This window comes from Equus asinus, chromosome 10, assembly GCF_041296235.1.
Source record: "Equus asinus isolate D_3611 breed Donkey chromosome 10, EquAss-T2T_v2, whole genome shotgun sequence".
Lineage (NCBI taxonomy): Eukaryota > Metazoa > Chordata > Mammalia > Perissodactyla > Equidae > Equus > Equus asinus.
In genome coordinates, this window is record NC_091799.1 from 20,442,033 (window position 1) to 20,462,354 (window position 20,322).

The 20,322-nt window shown below is 37.3% G+C and overlaps 1 protein-coding gene across 4 annotated transcripts in view; it reads left to right on the forward strand.

Moving 5' to 3' along the window:
* NR6A1 (nuclear receptor subfamily 6 group A member 1) overlaps positions 1–20,322 on the forward strand; it is a 217,287-nt gene that overhangs the window by 1,129 nt on the left and 195,836 nt on the right. The window lies entirely within an intron of this gene.

Genomic DNA, 20,322 nt, shown 5'->3' on the forward strand with positions numbered 1-20,322 from the left:
CGCACCCCGTTCCTCGCTCCTTCCCCGCGCTCTCCTGCCGGCCTCCGGCCCGGCTCGGCCCCGTCTCCGCGGGGCGACCCCTTTCTGCTGGCTCGGATCTCTGGCCCGCCCGGGTGCTCGGGACACCTGCCTCTGCCCTCCTCCTGCCGGCCCGTCCCGGTCCGCGCTGGCCCCACCTCGCTTCTCCTCCGGCCTTCCGCGATCCCGGGCCCCGGGCCCTGAGAATGCCTCACCTGGCCCGGCCCTTCGGACCGCTCCCCCCTGCCCCCACGCCCGAGCCCGGTCCTCAGGTTTCTCGGGGCTGTCTCAGGGGCTCCCTCCCCCTGCGGGGTGTTGTATTTGTATCTGTTTGATATTTTCCCCCTCGGTGTTTGCCGCGGAATGTTTTTATTGGTAACGTGTAAGGAGCTTTTGTGAGGTCGTAAAAGGTGAACTTTTGAACTTGGAAAGCGCCCTGGAGCAATTAGCGCAGGCGATAGCCCCGGGAGGCCTGCATTACAAAGGGTGCTCGTACCGGCCGGCAAACGCTCCGGCGGCAAACCCGATTTATTTATTTATTTGCCCTGCCTTCCACCTTTCACATCTCCTCATTTCCGAATAAAGGGCAGGCTCTCGGAGATCCGTGCCTCCTCCCCTCTCTGCGCCATAAACTCTCAATTCTCTGAAAGATCTGGGACCGAACAGTGTCTAACAAGTAACAGATTTCAAATTGAATGCAAACACCCGGGACAGTTAGGAGGCACTAAAAATTAATTGCTTTGGCAAGAAGTTTCTCAGTCGGGACAGTGACCTGGCAGGTGTGAGGAAAGTAACCTGAAAATAGGTCACTTAGGCGCTCAATTTTTGAATGAACGAGGAGCTCCAGAGGGGAGAAATCTCGGGGTGGATCTGCGCCTTCATACATTTATTAACCCGTGAAACATTTGTTGTCAATTCAGTAGATCTGGCATTTTTAGCAGTTGAGGGAAAAATCTGTTTAGAAGAGAGCCTGGTTAACTTCACTTGATATTGCTGACCAAATAGTGTTAGGTTTTGAAAAGCTCTTGTCCTTTTTTAAGATGTCGGTGATGTGTGGTATCTAGGTGGCTGGCAGTCCTGTGGGATGTCTTTGGAGACTAATTTCTGAATGTGAACATGTTTGAGATCAATAAAATCCCGTGTCACAATGGAGGAGGCTGGAATCCAGTTAGGGTGGAAGGAGACAGTATCATAGGAACAAAGGATTTCTTTAATGCTTTTGACTTTTTAAGCTTAAGTGGAGATTTATTTTGGTATTAACGTGTGAATGTTGTAAATCTTGATCTAAAATTTACCATGCTGATTTTTTTTACCCAAGCCCCAGATCTATCTTATAGCTCATATTAGTGTGTTCTCATAAAGCCTTTCTGTATGTGTATACTTCCTGTACTTACCTGTGCATATTTTACTGCAGACGTTACTTTCAGTTCTACTTGAGAATATTGTTGTCAGGGAAGCCTAGGAACTGCATTTGCTATTAATTATTCATTAGTACATTTTAAAGAACTCAATGGTAATTTTAACTCTTAATCAAATTTCCTATTCATAGTCTCATTTCCTCAATTGGTCAGAGCCATTTAAAAGAACGTAATCGAGCAATCTGTGTAGGCTAAGGTGGCTTTAATATTTTACATCAGTCCACTTTAGTGGTACAAATATTTCCTTTTTGTTGAAAGCACAATAGGATTTTCGACAGTTTGATGGGCTTAAAAGAAAATACATGAAATGTTAGACTTGTGGAATGTTTTATTTTTCACTGTAAAAACAAGCATTGTGTATTGTTTTACAATTTATGTTCATTGTCTCCTAAGATGCTCACAAAGTTACCAAAAAAGAAAAAAAAATGTTTATCGTTAGAGTGGTGGGGACATTTTTTTTTCTTTTATACTTACTAAATATTCTGCAAAAGTAAATGAAACTGCTTAAATTCTAAGCAGAGAAAATGAATTCTGAGTTTTTATCCTAGCAACTCATTTCCATTTTGTATGAAATATTTGCAATAGATAGCTTTCTAGATAGGAGGAGGATGAAGAAATTAACTGGAGGTGGAATTTTAGAAATGTTTTCCCACTGGAAATACCATTGATGCTGAGTTTACAGTCCTTTAAATGGTTTTTATTATTTTATCAGAACAGAGTTGCTAGCCTTTTGATGCACCATCGCCCTTCCAGGAATTGCCTGTGCTGACTGTGCTAGATATTTTCAGTTGTTGCTTCGAGGTTTTCATAACACACAGGAACTCGTTTAGTCCTAATAGAGGACTGCTCCCTTTTGGGCTTTCAAGGGAAGATGAATGACTTGAGGAAGTGTATGCTGAATATTGCATTTGTTCATTTTATTTTAAGAGAATGTGGGAATAGACTTTTAAATATTTCAAGCAAAGGAAGATTATAAGCCATTATCAGTAATTAAAGCCTGTTTTGTATAATTACATTTTAGAGGAAATGGGGAGAAGTTCAATAAATAACATCATGCCTTTTTCCTGCATGTTTATCCCTGAAAATAAGTTAGCAGATATTTTCCATGAGTTTACCTTTTCAGTTCTGTGACTTTAAAAATTTAATTGTCACCTCAGAATTTTCTACTTTGATTAAAAAAAAATGCACATTATAGTACTGTTGTTCTTTAGTACAAATAGCCCACAGGTATTTTTTAGTAGGTTTTGTGATCTCTGAAGAACACTGAAGGGCAACAGTGAACAGATTCACTGGTGATTTTGAGTAGCTGAGGTGTGAGATGACCACATTTCCAGTCTCAGATTTACCATGCACCAGATTATTTTTGAGCATTTCTGTTCCATGTAATCAAAATATGATCATGACATGTTTCCTAATCTGTAAGTCATTCTGAATTCTATAGCAAAAAGATGTGCGCGCATTTGTGTGTTAGAACGTGAAAGGGAGTTAAATGGGGAGGAGGAGGGGAGCTAATGAAAAAAAACCTGGTAAATTTCCTAAAATGTGCCTAGGTCATGCATTTCCGTATTTTCTTCATAATTTCTTGGTTTCTCAGGTTTGTTTTTTTCTTTTTTCTTGGGGTTGTGAGGCAAAGGTAGAAAATAAACTTTAGATTAAAATACCTAATTTTAGGTTAGTGGAGAACAGAGAGTAGAAATACCAACTGCTACTGTGATATTAGTAAAGGAAGTTTCTTCTACCACTTCTAGTGCTTGTTGTGCCAGTTGGCTTTAAATTGCTAATGATGCTTGCCTGTTTTGGGGCCTGGGGCTGTGTGAGTTTCATCCTGTATTAAGATACCATCACTTCGTTTTTATAACTAGGTAGATATTTATTGGTTTGTGTTGAATAAATTGGTCCATTAATGAATTGTGTTCAGATGGCAACTTCCGGCTTCAGAATTTGAAAAGCTGGGATAGCTCCTTCCACCTTAGGAGACTTCATTTTTAGCAAGCTTCACCTAGATCTTGGGGGCTTTGTCTTAATTTTTCATTCTTATGTTTACTTTTGTGTTGTAGCCAAGTTAAATGACACTTCTCTGAGTATTTTTTCCATGTAAATAATTAGTTTGAAAGTTAAATTTGGGAAGATGCCTCTTAAGAGTAAATTTTACATTGTTGGTCAAATCTATTCTTTTAAAGTAGGACAATAAAAATGCATTATTTTGTGTGAACCAGTTGTCTGAAATGTGAAAAGTTAGAAAAATCAAAGTTCTGAATCAACAGATAAACAAACCTTGCATTTAAGCAAAGAATAAAGGTGTCCTTGAAACACTTTTAAGCAGAAAGTAGCTATTGAATATGCCCACACAAGTAGTGATTTAATATAACCAACTCTTTGTAATACTTTGAAAGTATTTCCAAAACCAACAAGTTGTGAAAGAGAATGTTTTCCTTCAAACTTTTGTATTCTTAGCTCAGCTTTTTTCTGGCTCAGGTAATTTCTTGAGGGTTTATGGATACCTTTGATTGATAATTCTAGTATTTCTGAACCCTAGTTATTAAAAGTCGGCAAGAAGTACTGAGCAGGTAATTCTTTTTCGGGTTTTGACCCCTTGTTAGAGTCGAAGTTTCAGATTCGTCTGAACTTAATCTTAAAACAAAAAATCTCTGGTTGTAACTTTGATATACAGTATTCGTAGAATCAAGCCTAATCTTCTGTTTATTGCTTGTTTTCCAACATGGCTTGTCTTTACGAAAGAAACAAGGCTGTTGAACTGTAGATAATGGAAAATTAGAAGACAGCCGTTGTGAGATGTCTAACCTGCTTTTCAGTGTGGTTTAGAAATAACTATAGAATAGAGAACTTTATTCTAAAGAATAAAACATTTCTTACTTTATTTTGTTCTTCCCTTATTATCTGCTGTTAAATGTCAGACTTCGTAGAATAGCTTCTCAAGAAAACAGATTTTTTTCCGCTGGTTACGATTATTTAAATAAGACTTTGCTATGTAACCCGGTAATTCTAATTAACAGTGATTTAGTTGGGGAGCGAACCAGGATTTCCTCAGCTGGCTGCTGGGAAGCTGAATTGCTTTTTTCCCCACCCCCAGCTGCACCAAATCTTTTGATCCCTAAGCTACAGTGGTTGTCATTTGAGAAAGCAAACTGAGAGAAAATCAGTTGTGAAAATAGCCTACTTTGAGGCTTCATTTGTGTTTTGAAATTTTTGTTCTTAAAAAAAGTGTAGAGATAATTGAACCTTCAAAATTTATCTTGAATAGAGCAAACTGACCAAATTCTCATGTATAAGTAGAAAATTCCTAGATTTCCTTAAAAATACCTTTCTTGCTTTAAAAATTTTGGGGATGTTTTATTATTGACAATCACTATTTCAAAAGAGAAATTATCATAATTATAAATTCACAAGAGGCATTCAAGTATTTGAATTTCTTTAACAGTGTGTGTTTGGGGAAAACAGTTAGTCTTTATGCAATGGAAAAATTTTCATTTGAGGTGGTTTGTGGTTTCTCCATCAGCATTATATAAAAAGTTCAAGTAAGAATCACAGATTTTTGTGTCATATACTAAGCTCTATAATTTGTTATATTAAGAGTTAACTTTAAAAAATAGCTTCAAATGATGAGGTCTTTGGATCCTAACTGCAAACTATACATCTTTCAGTTTGTTTACACTAGAGAAGCTATTCAAGCATAAACCACAGATGGCAGTAATAGCATATTTTTCTATTTTCTGGACGGAGTCTTGCCTTAAAGTTGGTGTCAATTCTGTGGGCACTGTTGATAAGTCAGCTGGCAAGTGTAGTGTTTCCAAAACCAATTCCCTAGGCAGCAACATGTGATGTATTCCGGAAACAAATCTGGTCATTCGATTTGAAAGTATACTCTGTGGGTGGTTTGAACCAGAATAGTTACTTTGTTAAAGTGAGAAATCATAAAAATTTGGTAATAATGATAGAGGGAATTGTTTGAGTAATATAGCACGTTGGAACTCTAATGGTGGTATCAGTAAAGGATGTGTCAAACAAAAATAGATATATGCTTGAACAACTATTTGCATTGGAAACAATTTAAATTCATTAAAAAATGTACTCTAGGATCTTAATTTTGAGAGAGAGAAATGCACACGTAATTCCACTTAAATAGCCTTCTCAGCTTTTTTTTCCAGCTCCTCCTCACGTTTCATAGTATCATGGAATTTTAGATCTATCTATAAAAGCTTTTCAGGGGTTTGTGAGCTGGTTCTGCTTGCTTTTCCAGTCCGTCATTGTAGTGTCAAAATTTCTGTGTTCTTAATTTTTTCTTCTAAAAACATTAATTGAAAAAGGGCATAATTGACTAACCAGATTTTTAGACTTTCTACAATATTTCCTTTGAGTCCAAAGGCAACAGAGGTATAATCCCATAGTTTAAGGAAACATTTCCCATAATCCCATAGTTAAGGAAACAGTTCAGGAAACCTTTCGTAACAAATCTGTGCCAAAATGAAGGACAGAGTGATTCAGTGAAGGGAACTACCTTAATCTGTATGTAGTTTTCACTTAAAAAATTAATAATAGTTAATTTATGCACTAATTTCGATCCTGCAGCTATATCACCTTGGAAGGATTAAAAATTCAGTCTTGACTATTTTTGTTAATTCCTTATGCTCTACTGGATCAGATGCAATGTCCTTTTCATCACAGTTAAGTACAATTTTCGAAATTTAGTTTATCTCTCACAAAAAAGAGGACATTGCACTTCTATGAAGCCTTATATATGTTTTATCCTGCTTCCTCATCTCTTGCCTTTTAAAATTTATAAATGATTAATGAAATAGTACTCGATTGGATCATATTATTTTCTTTCACTCATCATTTGTTGATCATTCACTACTGGATTGTTTGTTTCAGACTTAATTTCTTCCCCCTTATTGAGTTCTTAAATTTTTTATTTGCTGTATTTTCTAAACCAGTGGTTTTCAAAGTGTGGTCCACAAACCTCTGAGACCATTTCAGGAGGTTCTTGAGGTGAAAACTATTTTTATAATAATACTAACATTATTTGCCTTTTTTCACCATCTTGACATTTCATCACTTGACATGTTCAACTAATGTTGCAAAAACAATGATTAGTAAAAACTGTTGGCACCTTAGCAGAAATCAAGGCATCAGACTATACTAGTAATCATTGTATTCTTCACCTCCATGTACTTGTATAAAAAAAAAAAGCCATTACATTTAAGAATGTTTTTGATGAAGCAGTAAAAATGATTAATTTTATTAAATCTTGACCCTTGACTACACGTGTTTTTGATATTCTGTGTGAGGAAACAGCAGGTACACACAAAGCATTTCTTTTGCATACTGAAATAGAATAGTTGTTTTAAGGAAAAGTGCTTGTGAAATTATGTTGTGAGACGAACTAGCTGCTTTTCTTCATGGAACACCATTTTTACTTGAAAGAACAATTGACAAGCTATGGTTTATTCAGACTTGGGTATTTGGCAGACCATGTTTTGGAAATGAGTAGTGAGCCTGTCACTCCAAGGAAAAGTGACAATATTTGTTGCTGGTGAATACAGTTTGAGCTTTCAAGCGACAATTAGAATTTTAGAAAACTTGTACCTGGTGCTTTGAGCTTGACAGGTTCCCATACTTAAAGTCTTTTCTGATGAGATTGATGGTGATATTACTAACAAATGTGATTTTTTTTTTTTTAAATAGACACTCAGCATGCCTTGATGAGCAGTGCCATGTCCGCACCCAGGATCCAAACTGGTGAAACCCTGGGCTGCCGAAGTGCAGTCTGCAAACTTAACCACTTGGCTGGCCCCACAAATGTGACTTTTTGATAATGTGTAGTGAAATGTATCAACATTTTGGAGATCATGTCTCAGTGAAGGAGTATTTTCTAAATGACTTGTGTATCACATTACAAAATCCTGCATGGGTAAAAGATCTGTTCAAAATGTCAAATAGACCAATGGATTTTAATGTAACAGAGTATGCAGAGTTCATTGGTGTGGTTTTAGATTTCACATTGAACTAACCTTGAAAAAAAACCTCTACTTACCGAGTTTTGGTATATTATCAAAGAAAAACATCCACAATTATTTTAATAAGCAAATGCTTCTTTCTTTTCCTATTATAAATCTGTGAGGCCATGGGGCCGGCCCTGTGGCCAAGTGGTTAGGTTTGCATGCTCTGCTTCAGCGGCCCAGGGTTTTGCTGGTTCAAATCCTGTGCGCGGACCTAGCACCACTCATCAAGCCATGCTGAGGTGGCATCCCACGTGCCACAACTAGAAGGACCCACAACTGAAAATACACAACTATGTACCAGGGGGCTTTGGGGAGAATAAGGAAAAGTAAAAATGAATAAATAAATAAATCTGGCCAGGTTTTCTGCCTCTACTTCAATCAGAACAATATATCAGAACATATTCAATGCAGAACCATATAGGAGAATCTAGCTGCCAGAATTAAGGCAGATATTAAAGAGATTAGCAAAAATATGAAACACTGCTACTCTTCTTACCAATTTTTTTGTTTTGTCGGAAAATATAGTTATTTTTCATAAAAATATTTATATTAACATTTAATGGGTTTATTATTACTTTTAAATGAGTTAATGTTTTAAAAATTTCATAGTTTTATTTTCTAGTAGGGTAAATATCTATAGATGTAACCCACATAAACATTAGCTCTTTTGGGTCCTCAATTTTTATTTTATTTTTTATTATTTTCGTGAGGAAGATTGGCCCTGAGTTAACATCTGTTGCCAATCTTCCTGTTTTTGCTTGAGGACGATTGTTGCTGAGCTAACATCTTGTGTCAGTCTTCCTCTATTTTGTATGTGGGGTGCCACCACAGCGTGGCCTGATGAGCCGTGTGTAGGTCTGCCCTGAGATCCGAACCCATGAGCTTCATTACTATGCCACTGGGCCAGCCCCCCTCAATAATTTTTAAGAGTGTAAAAGAGGTCTTAAGACCACTCAGACCAAAGTATGTGAGAGCCCCTATTCTAAATGAACTTAATGTATAAGAAAATGGTGATTTCACCAGATACTATTATTAGGACTTAGTTACTTTGAGTTTTTCCTCCATAAAGGGGTTACAGAGGAAAAAAAATATCAAAAATGGGTTCATATCATTTTAGATTTTCTCGGCTTGAGACTAAATGAAGTGTGTCGTAGTTCCCTATCACTGAGTTCTCTGATAAGGCCTCTGTTACTTGCTCCGTGAAACCTGTCGCTTAACTGGTAATTATCTTGTGGCAGAAATTTTCCAATAGATCCTGTTTCCTCACCAGGGGTAGATTTGTAATTGTAGAAATAAATCTGACAACACAAAAATACTTTCTTACTTTATAAGAGTTGTTGCTATAAAAATAATGAAATATTTGTGAGAGGTAAAAATCCTATTTTGCTTTTTAAAACTCCCATCAAGAACAGCTTGTTTTCTTTCAGTAGACATGTTTGGCTTTCAGTGAGTCTTCTAAAGTTGTGATTTTGGTAATGTCATTTTATAGATTGGTTTGCCTTTTAACGTGGTTGTCACTGAGGGAGGTGGTAATAAAGTCTGCGTAGGAGAAGCATCTCCCCTTCTGGTCTAGGAATACCCTTTCCTAGTGTGAATAACGTTTTAGTGTAAGTCAATTACTGTGTTGTTGAAGAGTTAGGGATTTACTCCTTAGGGTAGTTGCTAGGTAGAACTCATTCTCTAGTGAGCTTGCTGGCAGAAGAAATGTCACATAACAATGTGAATAACAATAAGGAGTTACTGGATCAGAATTTAAGATGAAGCTTGGTGGATGATGAGAGATCAGTGAGATATTTGGGCTTCCTTCGTGAGAGCTCTGTAATTATCTTGATGTTATTGGAGTTTCCGTAATGCACCTTTTAAAGGGTTTTTGTGTTCTCTGGGGGTTGCAGCTTAGTCATAAGATGATACAAGCCTTTCCTTTTTCATTTTAGCGCTTGGATTTTATTTCAAGTTTCAGGTGAAATCTTTAAATGCATTCTTTGTCAATTGAGTTAAATTGTTTTAATTACTAAAAACTGAGGCAGATTTGTTTTTTTCTTCCATATTCTTGCTGTACTCCTGAAGTTTAACCTGTCAGGAGACTTCCTCTCTAGCCTTACAGTCCTTCCTCCAAAATGCCTTTTTAGCAGGATAATAAACCACCTGGGGGAAGCCCCCTACTGATATCTGTTTAGAGGGCTTTGTTTTTTGGCAGTGGCAGTAGTGGTCTCAGCCAGGGAGGAAGGATTTTAGTTAGATGGTGTGAGAGGGAAAGAGCAGGGTCTCTGGAGTGTGGTGGAACTATGTGATCTTTGTCATTTGACTTCTCTAAACTTTAGTGTTCCCATTTAATAACAGGGGATAACATTTGTATAGTGCTTATTATATAATATTCTAAGCACTTACATTAACTCACTTTATCCTCATAACCATATGGGGTAAGTGTGCTGTTACCATCTCTGTTTACAGATGTGAAAACTGAAGCCCACAGAGGTTAAGCCCCAGATTTCACAGTTAGTAACAGCATTAGTAATTTGTTTCCTGGATTTAATCCCTCCTGCTTCCCTCCCCTCCCCATAATATAATATTTCTGAAATTGACTGTAGGGTTATTAGGGTTAGTGATGAGGTCAGTAAAGTGCCAACCAGAATGTCTGCCCCAAAGCAGACACTTGTGAATCCAGGCCATTTATAGTTGTTGAAGAGGCCCAGAACTCAACTCTCTATAGATTAGAGAGTCACAAAGATCCACTCTTAGAATTACAAGTGACTTTTTTCTTTCTCTCATGTGGCTTTAATAAACCAAGCAGAAAACAATTGGCCAGGAAACAGTTTTGCAAAATCAGGGGCAATCCTCGGTGAACCTAAGGGATGCTAAGGAAAGAAGGGGTGAGCTACTTCAGGCAGAGATACCTTATCTTCTGTCTGAATCCTCAGCACTAAGCACAAGGAATTGATGTTTAATGAACGTTGAATGAATGAATGAAAGAGTGATCAGGTCAGGAATCTGAGTCTTTTGCGTATATCAGAGTCCTTTGAATCTGAGCTCTTTGCTGGTAGTCAGGAAGTCTATGAAATGTAAGGGAAGAGAATGTGCTTTTGGGGCCAGTATCTAAGTCAAGCAATGTGTTGAAGCTTTATGCAAGGTTTGATGGGTCCTCTTGGAACAGAATATAGTTTCTGTTTGGAAGTGTGGCTCTCCTTGTAGCCAAAGTGACTAGATATGCCAGATTAAGATGAAATGGCCAATAAACTCCTGGCTGTTTGCTTGACTGCTTTGGGGAATGCAGTTTAGGAAAAGGTGGCCTTTGTCACATGTACCTTTTTATTTCTGCCACACAAAAGCTGGGTATATGAAAGAGAGGAGAATGTTGATGTAACCCTTTGAAAATGGAAATATAAGAGCCAGTTGTCCAAAGCTTGTACAATATAGAAAGCAGTTTCCTAGCAAAGAGAGAGTGAAAAAGATGTGGCAATGTGGGTTAATAGATTATGGGAGCAATGCAGTTTGAGTAGGAGAGGACTGGAGAGAGAAGGCCAGCCACATTATTTGAAGAGGTATGAGGTTATGACAATTTGTAGTGTAAACTTGAAATTAGATGTAGAGTTTTCATTTGTTATTTCTTTTCTTTTCAACATGACTACTTTTCTTTCTATTTTATACCTCCTCCATGCCACATTTTCTCTTTTGTAAGTACAATTTCAAACCCATAGTTAATTTCAGAGTTTTTCTCATTCCTTGTAAAGGGATTTTTATTTGCAAACTCATTCAGCATTGAGAAGAGTCCTCTCCTCTTAAGATTAAATACCTTGCATTTGAGAACATGGATTCATTAAGGAAAATTGCAAAACCCTCTTAAATGCTGTTGGTCTGTAAAAAGGGAACCCAGCAGGAAAGGGGCAGCACGGGGGAGGGGTGAGGGGTGGGGAGAGCAAGGGAGCTGCAGTTGAAATATTCATCAATCATTTTACTGGCACCAGGAAACCAATCAGCCTTTTAGAGGAGAGAACTTAATCAATCACCTAATGTGGGAAATTACGATTGCTTTCCCACAAAAAAATATTCCCTTAACTTGCTGAAAGATCAAATCTGAAAGATAGTTGGACTGGCTGGAATTTGGAGCTAACTGATGGCAAGCAGTTACTGAAAGTACTACTGCGATGAAAAAAATACGTTTAATGTATTTTTTTCCTCTCTGCTTTGAGCCTTTTCAGAATATTTCAGAGTAAGTTTGCTTTTCATATAGTGTGCCCGTTAATAAAAACAATTACCGAGCATTTATGGGTAATATGAAGTGTGTGAAATACTGTAAATTTATTCTCCAAAGGTATTGGCTGGAGAATACCTGGTGTTTCCAGTGCCTTGTTTGGAAAGCAACTTCAGAGCATTGTCTGGGGGACACATCCTGGGGAATACAGTTGGAAGTGCTTGCGTTTAGATGAAAGCAGGAGGAATTTAGTTGTATCTTGTATGTAGATTTTAAATAGTGTCATCTCTGAGCTCTCTGCTTGAATTGCCTATGGCCCTTAGGTCCTTAGGTGTGAGCTGCTTAGGAATCTAATGTTTTTAAAATTAGAAATGCATGATCACTGGAGAAAATATGGAAAATGAAGGGAAAATTACCTATATTCTTGCCTCCAAGCAACTTTTATTAACATTTTCTTATGTTTTCTTCTAGACTTCCTTCAAATCCTAGTCTTTTGCTTGTTGTTGTGATCATACAGTATATAGTATTATGTTTTGTGCTTTTTGTTTAATTTTAAGCTTTTTTTCTCATGTTATAAACTTTACTCATTCAGCGTGAATTTGTTTAAAACTTTTAATAGCTGTATGACAGCCCATTGTTTTTCATTGTTGCACCCTTAGTTTTTAGTTTCTCACTATTATAACAATACTGCCCAGACCATGATGTGCTTTCTTTTATTTTGGGTTATTTTGGGGGGATAGGTTTTTCGAAGTATGTATCTACCTCAGTGTACCTTCGCCAACAACCAGTTTGATTTAAACTGATATCTTTTTTTTTTTTCCTTTTTCTCCCAAAGCCCCCCGGTACATAGTTGTATATTTTTAGCTGTGGGTCCTTCTAGTTGTGGCATGTGGGATGCTGCCTCACCTTGGCTTGATGAGTGGTGCCATGTCTGCGCCCAGGATTCGAACTGGCGAAACCGTGGGCCGCCGAAGCAGAGCGTGCGAACTTAACCACTCGGCCACGAGGCCGGCCCCTAAGATATCTTTTATACTAACGTCTAGGACTGCCAGCAGGACTTATTTTTTTTAATGAATGCCTGGTGCTTTAGATAGAATTGAGACACTGTGGTAGGCTATTTGCTCTGTTCTCATTTTTTGGAGAGGTAGTCATTTCCAATGCCTTTTGTCTCCAATCTTTTAGATTTCTGGCACCAAGCCTCCCATGCACGTTGCCTTCCACCCCCATCTCCATTCCCACTCCAGTATCTCCATTCTGGTCAGGGCAGTGTTTAGGGACCCTTTTGAGGCTGTCTTCTTTCTCATATAGATTATGAGAGAATGGGTGGCAAAGACACCTTGGAACCTTCTCTGGTTGCCTCTAAAAATCTTGGGAGAATGGATTGTTGTGTGAGTGTGTGTGTCTGTGTCTTCTAAAACAACTCTGTCACCTTCCTCAAAGTCTTGAATACATCCTGAAACTTAGTGAATTTGATGGGAAGTTAAGTACGTGGAGAGAGAAGTTAAACTTGCATTCCTTTGGAAATCTGCATGAGTTCCTCAGGGACTGACTTCTATCCTGATCCTGCATAGGGTTTCATAGTGAAAAGACCTAAATAAACCTTATGCTAATTTGAAAGACTTCACAGTTTTTAACAGGACTGGTTTCAGAATGGAAATAGAAACATTTTGGGAGTTTGGCTGTCTGAATTAAAGCATGAATCATGTTTGCTGACATTAAAATTAAAAAGTCTTCTAGTAAAAATTAGACCAGATGGACTTAATAGATATATATAGAACACTTCATCCAAAAACAGCAGGCTACACATTCTTCTCAAGTGCGCATGGAACATTCTCAAGAATAGACCATATTTTGGGAAACAAAGCAAGCATCAATAAATACAAGAGAGTTGAAATAATATCAAGCATCTTTTCTGATCACAATGCTATGAAACTAGAAATCAGCTACAAGAATAAAGCAGAGAAAGGTGCAAAAATGTGGAGACTAAACAACACGGTACTGAACAAACAATGGATTATTGAAGAAATTAAAGAAGAAATCAAATATTATCTGGAGACAAATGAAAATGAGAACACGTAATACCAAATCATATGGGATGCAGCAAAAGCAGTCCTAAGAGGGAAATTCATCGCAATACAGGCTCACCTCACAAAACAAGAAAAAGCTCACATAAGCAGCCTCAGACGACACCTAACAGAATTAGAAAAAGAAGAACAAACAAAGCCCAGAGTCAGTAGAAGGAGGGAAATAATAAAAATAAGAGCAGAAATAAACGATATTGAAACTAAAAAGACAGTAGAAAGGATCAATGAAACAAAGAGTTGGTTCTTCGAAAAAATGAACAAAATCGACAAACCCTTGGCCAGACTCACCAAGAAAAGAAGAGAGAAATCTCAAATCAATAAAATTAGGAATGAGAGAGGAGAAATCACAACAGATACCAAAGAAATACAAGGGATCATAAGAGAACACTATGAAAAACTGTATGCCAACAAATTGAACAACCTAGAAGAAATGGACAAATTCCTGGACTCTTACAACCTCCCCAAACTGAACCAGGAAGAAATGGAGAATCTGAATAGGCCAATCACAAGTAAAGAAATAGAAACAGTAATCAAAAACCTCCCCAAAAATAAGAGTCCAGGACCAGACGGCCTCTCTGGAGAATTCTACCAAACATTCAAAGAAGATTTAATACCTATCCTTCTCAAACTATTCCAGAAAATTGAGGAAGATGGAGTACTCCCCAACACATTCTGTGAAGCCAACATCACTCTGATCCCCAAACCTGACAAGGACAACACAAAGAAGGAGAACTACAGGCCGATATCACTGATGAACGTAGATGCAAAAATCCTCAACAAAATTCTGGCAAACCGAATGCAACAATACATCAAAAAAATTATACACCATGATCAAGTGGGATTTATACCAGGGACACAGGGATGGTTCTAGTAATTTTTAAAGTTTATGTTGATTCACAGTAAACACGAATGTTTGAAGATCATTTGCTGTGCTTCTTTGTGCTTAACAGTGGTGGTCACAGGACTTGCAATTTGCCAAGACATAGTTTTTCTAATGCTCTTTAATAAGAAGGTGAATAAGCCAGCTGCTCTTTCCCTCAGCTACCAATTGCAAACCTCCTCAAATCCTGGTTCGTACTTAAAAGCCTTGGGATGACCTTGAATTTAACTGAATTACAAAAGCTGTCCTGAGTTAAATTTATAGCTTTTGTTGATTTCAAAAAGATTAGGAAGAATCCCATTCTATTTGCTAAAACATTAAGGATAGCCTTGGGTGTACATTGAAGATCAGAAATAATTAATAAGAGGTGCTATTAAAGTGCAAAAGAGAATCCTGGAATGGACTAAAAAAGAGTTATCTCTTTGTTGAGCTTTTAAAATATGTACTTGAAAAGGTTTAAGAGACGGTGGCATTTTTCGAAGTGTCAGTTTGTCTATGTTCAGATTTTCTGAAAGGTTCTGTCTTTTCCCCATCTTAATGTCAAAGAGATTTTTGAACCCAATGGGGAATCAGAACAAATGTTTGGTGCTATGTAAAAGTAACAGTTTAATTGGTTCTTAAAATATTTTATAGGAGTGGGAACTTTGTTAGTAAAAGTTTCTGATTGTGCTCAAGCAGTGTAAAAGTAAAAATACTAATATTTAAAAAATGCTTTATTTATAGGCTGTATCATAAGATCTATGAATAGATAATTTTTCTGCTTACCAAAAAGGGCTATAAGAAGAGTCCAATTTTGGGGCCAGCTTTGTGGCATAATGGTTAAGATCATGTGCTCTGCTTCAACTGCCCAGGGTTCATGGGTTATGATCCTGAGTGTGGACCTGCACACCACTCGTCAAGCCGTTCTGTGGCGGCACCCCACATACAAAATAGACGAAGATTGGCACAGGTGTTAGCTCAGTGACAGTCTTCCTCAAGCAAAAAGAGAAAGATTGGCAACAGATGTTTGCTCATGGCCAATCTTCTGCACCAAAAAAACGAAAGAAAAGTCAAATTTTATGTGTCAATAGGTGAGATGAGACATATCTCCTAGCATCATAAATGTGATAAATCCCTGAAGAGTCTAGCTGTCAGGCAAATAGTTTGAGCAAGCACTAATGTCTTATATAGATCTTGTAGATTTTAGGATTATTTTAGTTTTTACATTGTTTTTAATGAGACTAGCCTACACGTTGATCAAAATAATTGATCATAAAATTGTATACCTTTGTGTGTGTTTGTGACAGAGAGAGAGAGAGAGAAAAACCAAGATAATGAGAGTTGTGAGATATAGCTGAGATTGCCAGTCTGGGATCCCTAAAGTAAGTAATGTGGATTCTCAAACACTTTCAGTTTTTCAGACTTTGATCTGAAATCACATGAGTAATAGAGGTTGTCCAGGTTAAATAAAATAATAAGATCTCTAAAATTTTGACTTTTCCCTGAGATTATTCCAGTTTACTCTGGCAACAGTGCCACTCAACCTCTGAATAGCAGATACAAATTTTTGCAGAAAAGGGTACAGTAAATAGTTTTTGTACTATGGTGGACAAACTGCCTTGTTGCAGCTGGCAGTTAAAAATTATTTCAGTGGGGGCCGGCCCTGTAGCCGAGTGGTTAAGTTTGGGTGGTCTGCTGCGGCAGCCCAGGATTTCGGGATTTCGCCGGTTTGGACCCTGGGCGCAGAAAAGGCACCGCTCATCAAGCCATGCTGAGGCGGCGTCCCACATGCCACAACTAGAAGGACCCACAACTAAGAATATACAACTATGTACCAGGGGGCTTTGGGGAGAAAAGGGAAAAAATAACAGCGAACTGTTATTATGATGTAGTGATAACTAGGTGTGTTAGAGCATGAGCTTTAGAGTTAGACCTTGGTTTAAATCTCTCCTACTTCTGTGATTTTTTTGGAGGGTAGTGGTGATGAAAGGACGTAGAATCACCACACAGATTTCTGGAGAATGAAATGGTGTAGTGTGAAGAACCTAGAGTGTAAGCTGTGTTACTTTAGAAAGTTATTTAACATTTCTCAATTTCCTTATCTTTAAGTAAAGTTGATGCCATCTACTTCATGGGTAAGCAAGCCTGTTCTCTAAAATCCATGTCAGTGAAACTAGTTACCCAGTATCCCATATAACGTAAGTCAATTTGCTGAATCTAATTTATAGAACTTACAGAATTTGTTGTCACTCTCTTCCTCCTTAATTGCTACTTACCATTTTTTCCTTTTTTCTCCTCCCCCTTTTTTTGTACTCCATTTCTTCCCTATCACCTGTAGCCCAGACCTGGCTGTATCTTTCCACCAGCAGAGGTCCCCTCTCTGCCCTAGTTCTTTCTGGCTGGGTTAGAGACAAATTGAAGCAGTCTTGAAAATGCTGCTATACTGTCAATCTTAATTTGGCAAAAATCTTTAAAAGCTAATTAAACTGTCCCATCAATATGAATTGTTATAAACTGTCTAAGTAGTTAAAACAGATTTTTGGTAAATTTAGAGAATTGGCTATTTGGAGATTTGGCTGTTTGGTGAATCGACTTGGAATTACCTTATAGGTATGTTTGGAGAAATTAGGCAATAATATGTAAAATAAAGTGCCTATTACTACCCAGTGGTTGGAGTGTATAGTAAGTACTCGGTGTTCCTTTTCTGTAAGCACTCCTGTTCAGGGAACTGGGAACCATCTGTTCCTCGCTCCCCCCGCCCCCCAAATTTTCTCACCTGTGGGCTCTAGTTGGACAATAGCAAATGATGAAGTGATCAAGCCTGGTTTATGGACCACCTAGTGACTTCCCCTCCCATTACAGTGTTGTTGAACTTGCCTAAATGAAATACCTTCTTTTAGCTTAGACATCTGTTATAAACTGGCCCTGCCTTCCTTGGTACCCTTTGGGGTCTGACTTCTCAGTGACTTATGATATGTACTACTTTTTTGAAGTACTTTCTTCTCAGTCATTTGTAACTAGAAATATGAGCCTTAGGAGAGTAAACTGTAGCTTTATTAGGGTAAAAAGCAAGGCCAGGTCCCTGGAGTTTCTTAGAGGGAGGTATCGCAACCAGAGCAAATGCTCCTGTCTCTAATACACAGGAAGCCTGGCTTCCCCACCTCCCTACCCAAAGCCTCTCTGGAGGTCTCTCAAAGGGCTTTCTGGTAATATCCTTAAAAAGAGAAGGGGACAAATGGTGGTTGAATGCTTGATGTGTGCCAGCACTGTGTTAAACTTATCTAATGTAATCCTTTCCACAACTTTTCTTTGATAGGTATTAATATTCCCATATTACAGATGAGTTAACTGAGGCTTAGAGTTGAAAATAACTTACCTCTACTAACACTCCTCCACTAAACCAGTGTTTTCCAAACTTTAGTCTCTGCTGTGTGAACATGATGATTTTTGTCATTTCCTAATATATAGTTTATTTAATATTTTAAGTATTGAATAGTTAATACTTTGCAACCCAAAATTTATTTTAAAAGGAAATGTTGTCATTATCCTAAATAAAAAATTATATACCATAAATATAAGGTAATAGTAAAAATAAATTTAATGAAAATAATGTGTTAAATTCTAGTTAAGATGTCTGTACAAGTCTCTGTGATCACACTTTTGTTAGAAAGGGAAATTAGCAAGCATTAGAGAAGCAATAGACAAACTAGCACTAAACCGAGATTTTTCTTCTGATGTAATTAGAAGTATGAAAGAGAATTGAAAAGGTAACAACTTTGGAATGTTTTAAAATGCTTTCTCTTTGTATCACTTAAAGTATTCCGGTGGCTCCTCACCTTGGGGAACACCACCATAGGTGATGGTGCGCTCATTTTCCACATGAGTAAACTGAGGGAGGGAAATTTGTTGGAAGTTGAACCATTAGTCGCACAGACCTTACTGTCTGGGCACCCTTCTTCACCTCCTCCTCCCGTTTCCTTCTCTCATTCCTCCTCTCTCATCCTTTGACCTCTCCTCTTTTCTTCCCTGTGCTCTAAGAATTCACCTTACTCTGAAGTAGTGTAGAGAAGCAGATTTTAGACGCATTTTTCTGATCCCCCCCGCCCCCGCTGTTTAACTGCTGTGAGAGAGGATTTCATCTAAAGGAACTCAGTTCATTCTCCAAACATTGCATTTCTTGGTGTTTACTGAAGTCTAGAAGTTGGGTGTAAAACATACAGTAATTTTGTAGGTATTTGTACCCCTACATAAAGTATTTGTTGGAATAACTATAAAGACATCATAAACTTTCCTTTGACTTAATTAGATAATGTTGGAAAAGTAAGTTTGAAAAAAGATACTGCCAGCAGTTTTTGAAACAGATGTTAAGTGCAATAAAAGTCAGTTTCTTTGATTTTATTGTCTTTTGTAAGTTTTGTAATTTACGGTTACAATAATTGTAAAGTTAATTAACATTTTATTGCATTGTGTTCCAGTGGAGACAATAGGTACCTGGTATAACTTTATCATAGCTGGAGTCTAGACCATAGTTTGAATTTTTAAAATTCTGTTATTTAAAAAAGATTTTTTACATTTTAATTTGATTTTTTATTTATCTTTAAAGCTTTCTGAATAATAAAAAACATTTTCTACTGTTGTTTTTTTCTTATTTTCTTTTGTGCCTGTTGTTTCTTAAAATATAGAAGGAGGAATTTCATAATCCTATTGTTTAAAAAGTTTGTTCCACTAGTTATTATACAAGAAGAAGATTCAGTTCTGAATTATTTTAAATAGCATGTTTAAAATTCTTTACAGAAACATTTTGTACTTGGAAAGAAATTCTGGGGAATTTTCTTAGAAATCACAGTTATGATAATATGCAGATCTAAAGATAGAATAGTTTTCTCATTCAGGGAGTTTACTTTGTGAATTGCCTTTCCTATGTCTTCTTTATTGTACTTTGCCTATGCTAGGTGTATCTTTGAATATTTACTGTAGATTCTTGATAAATTGTCTTTTGAAACCTATTCCCTATAGGTTTAGAATCTCAGGAGCCAGACTGGTATTAGTGTGTGGTGGGCCAAACTTGGTTTGATATTTTAATGTAATTTTTCTAATACTTGGCAAAACCAAAATATATAATTCACTGCTCTGTGATACTTTGAACCCAGGATTTCAACCCTGAGCTTAGCCCAGGGTAAGATTTGTCAGCATGCCTTGGTATAAAGTAATGAAAACTTCAAACTGAGAGTCTGAATTTTTGTTATTAAGCTCATATGTGCTCTCTCTAGTATTTTACCACTTAAATTGTAAATCACAAACAAAAACTTAACTTCTCTCTTGCCCAGAGCATACATTGAACTGAACTGTTTGTGCTCTTCCTGTTAAAAAGAAAAGTTTTTGTCTCAAACTGATTTCTTAGCTGAATTGTAATTTAGCAACTCTATTTACGTGCAAAATTAGCCTAATTGTTACTTGGTTTGTGAACCTTGTCTTTCTCTGAAAATTTTGTAGTTAAGGGTTTCCCTTTTCTTTTTTATTAAACTGAAATTTATTGAGTCCTCACAGCAATCTTAGAAGAATAATGTCATCGTTGTCATTTTGCAGGTGAGAGAACTGAGAGCAGTTATATGACTTGGCCCAGTAAATGGGAGAGATGAGATTCAAATCCAGGTCTTTCTGATTCCAGGACTCACACTCTTGGAATCTCAGCACCAGCTTTTTTTTTTTTTTCTGTCTGCTTTTTCTCTCCAAA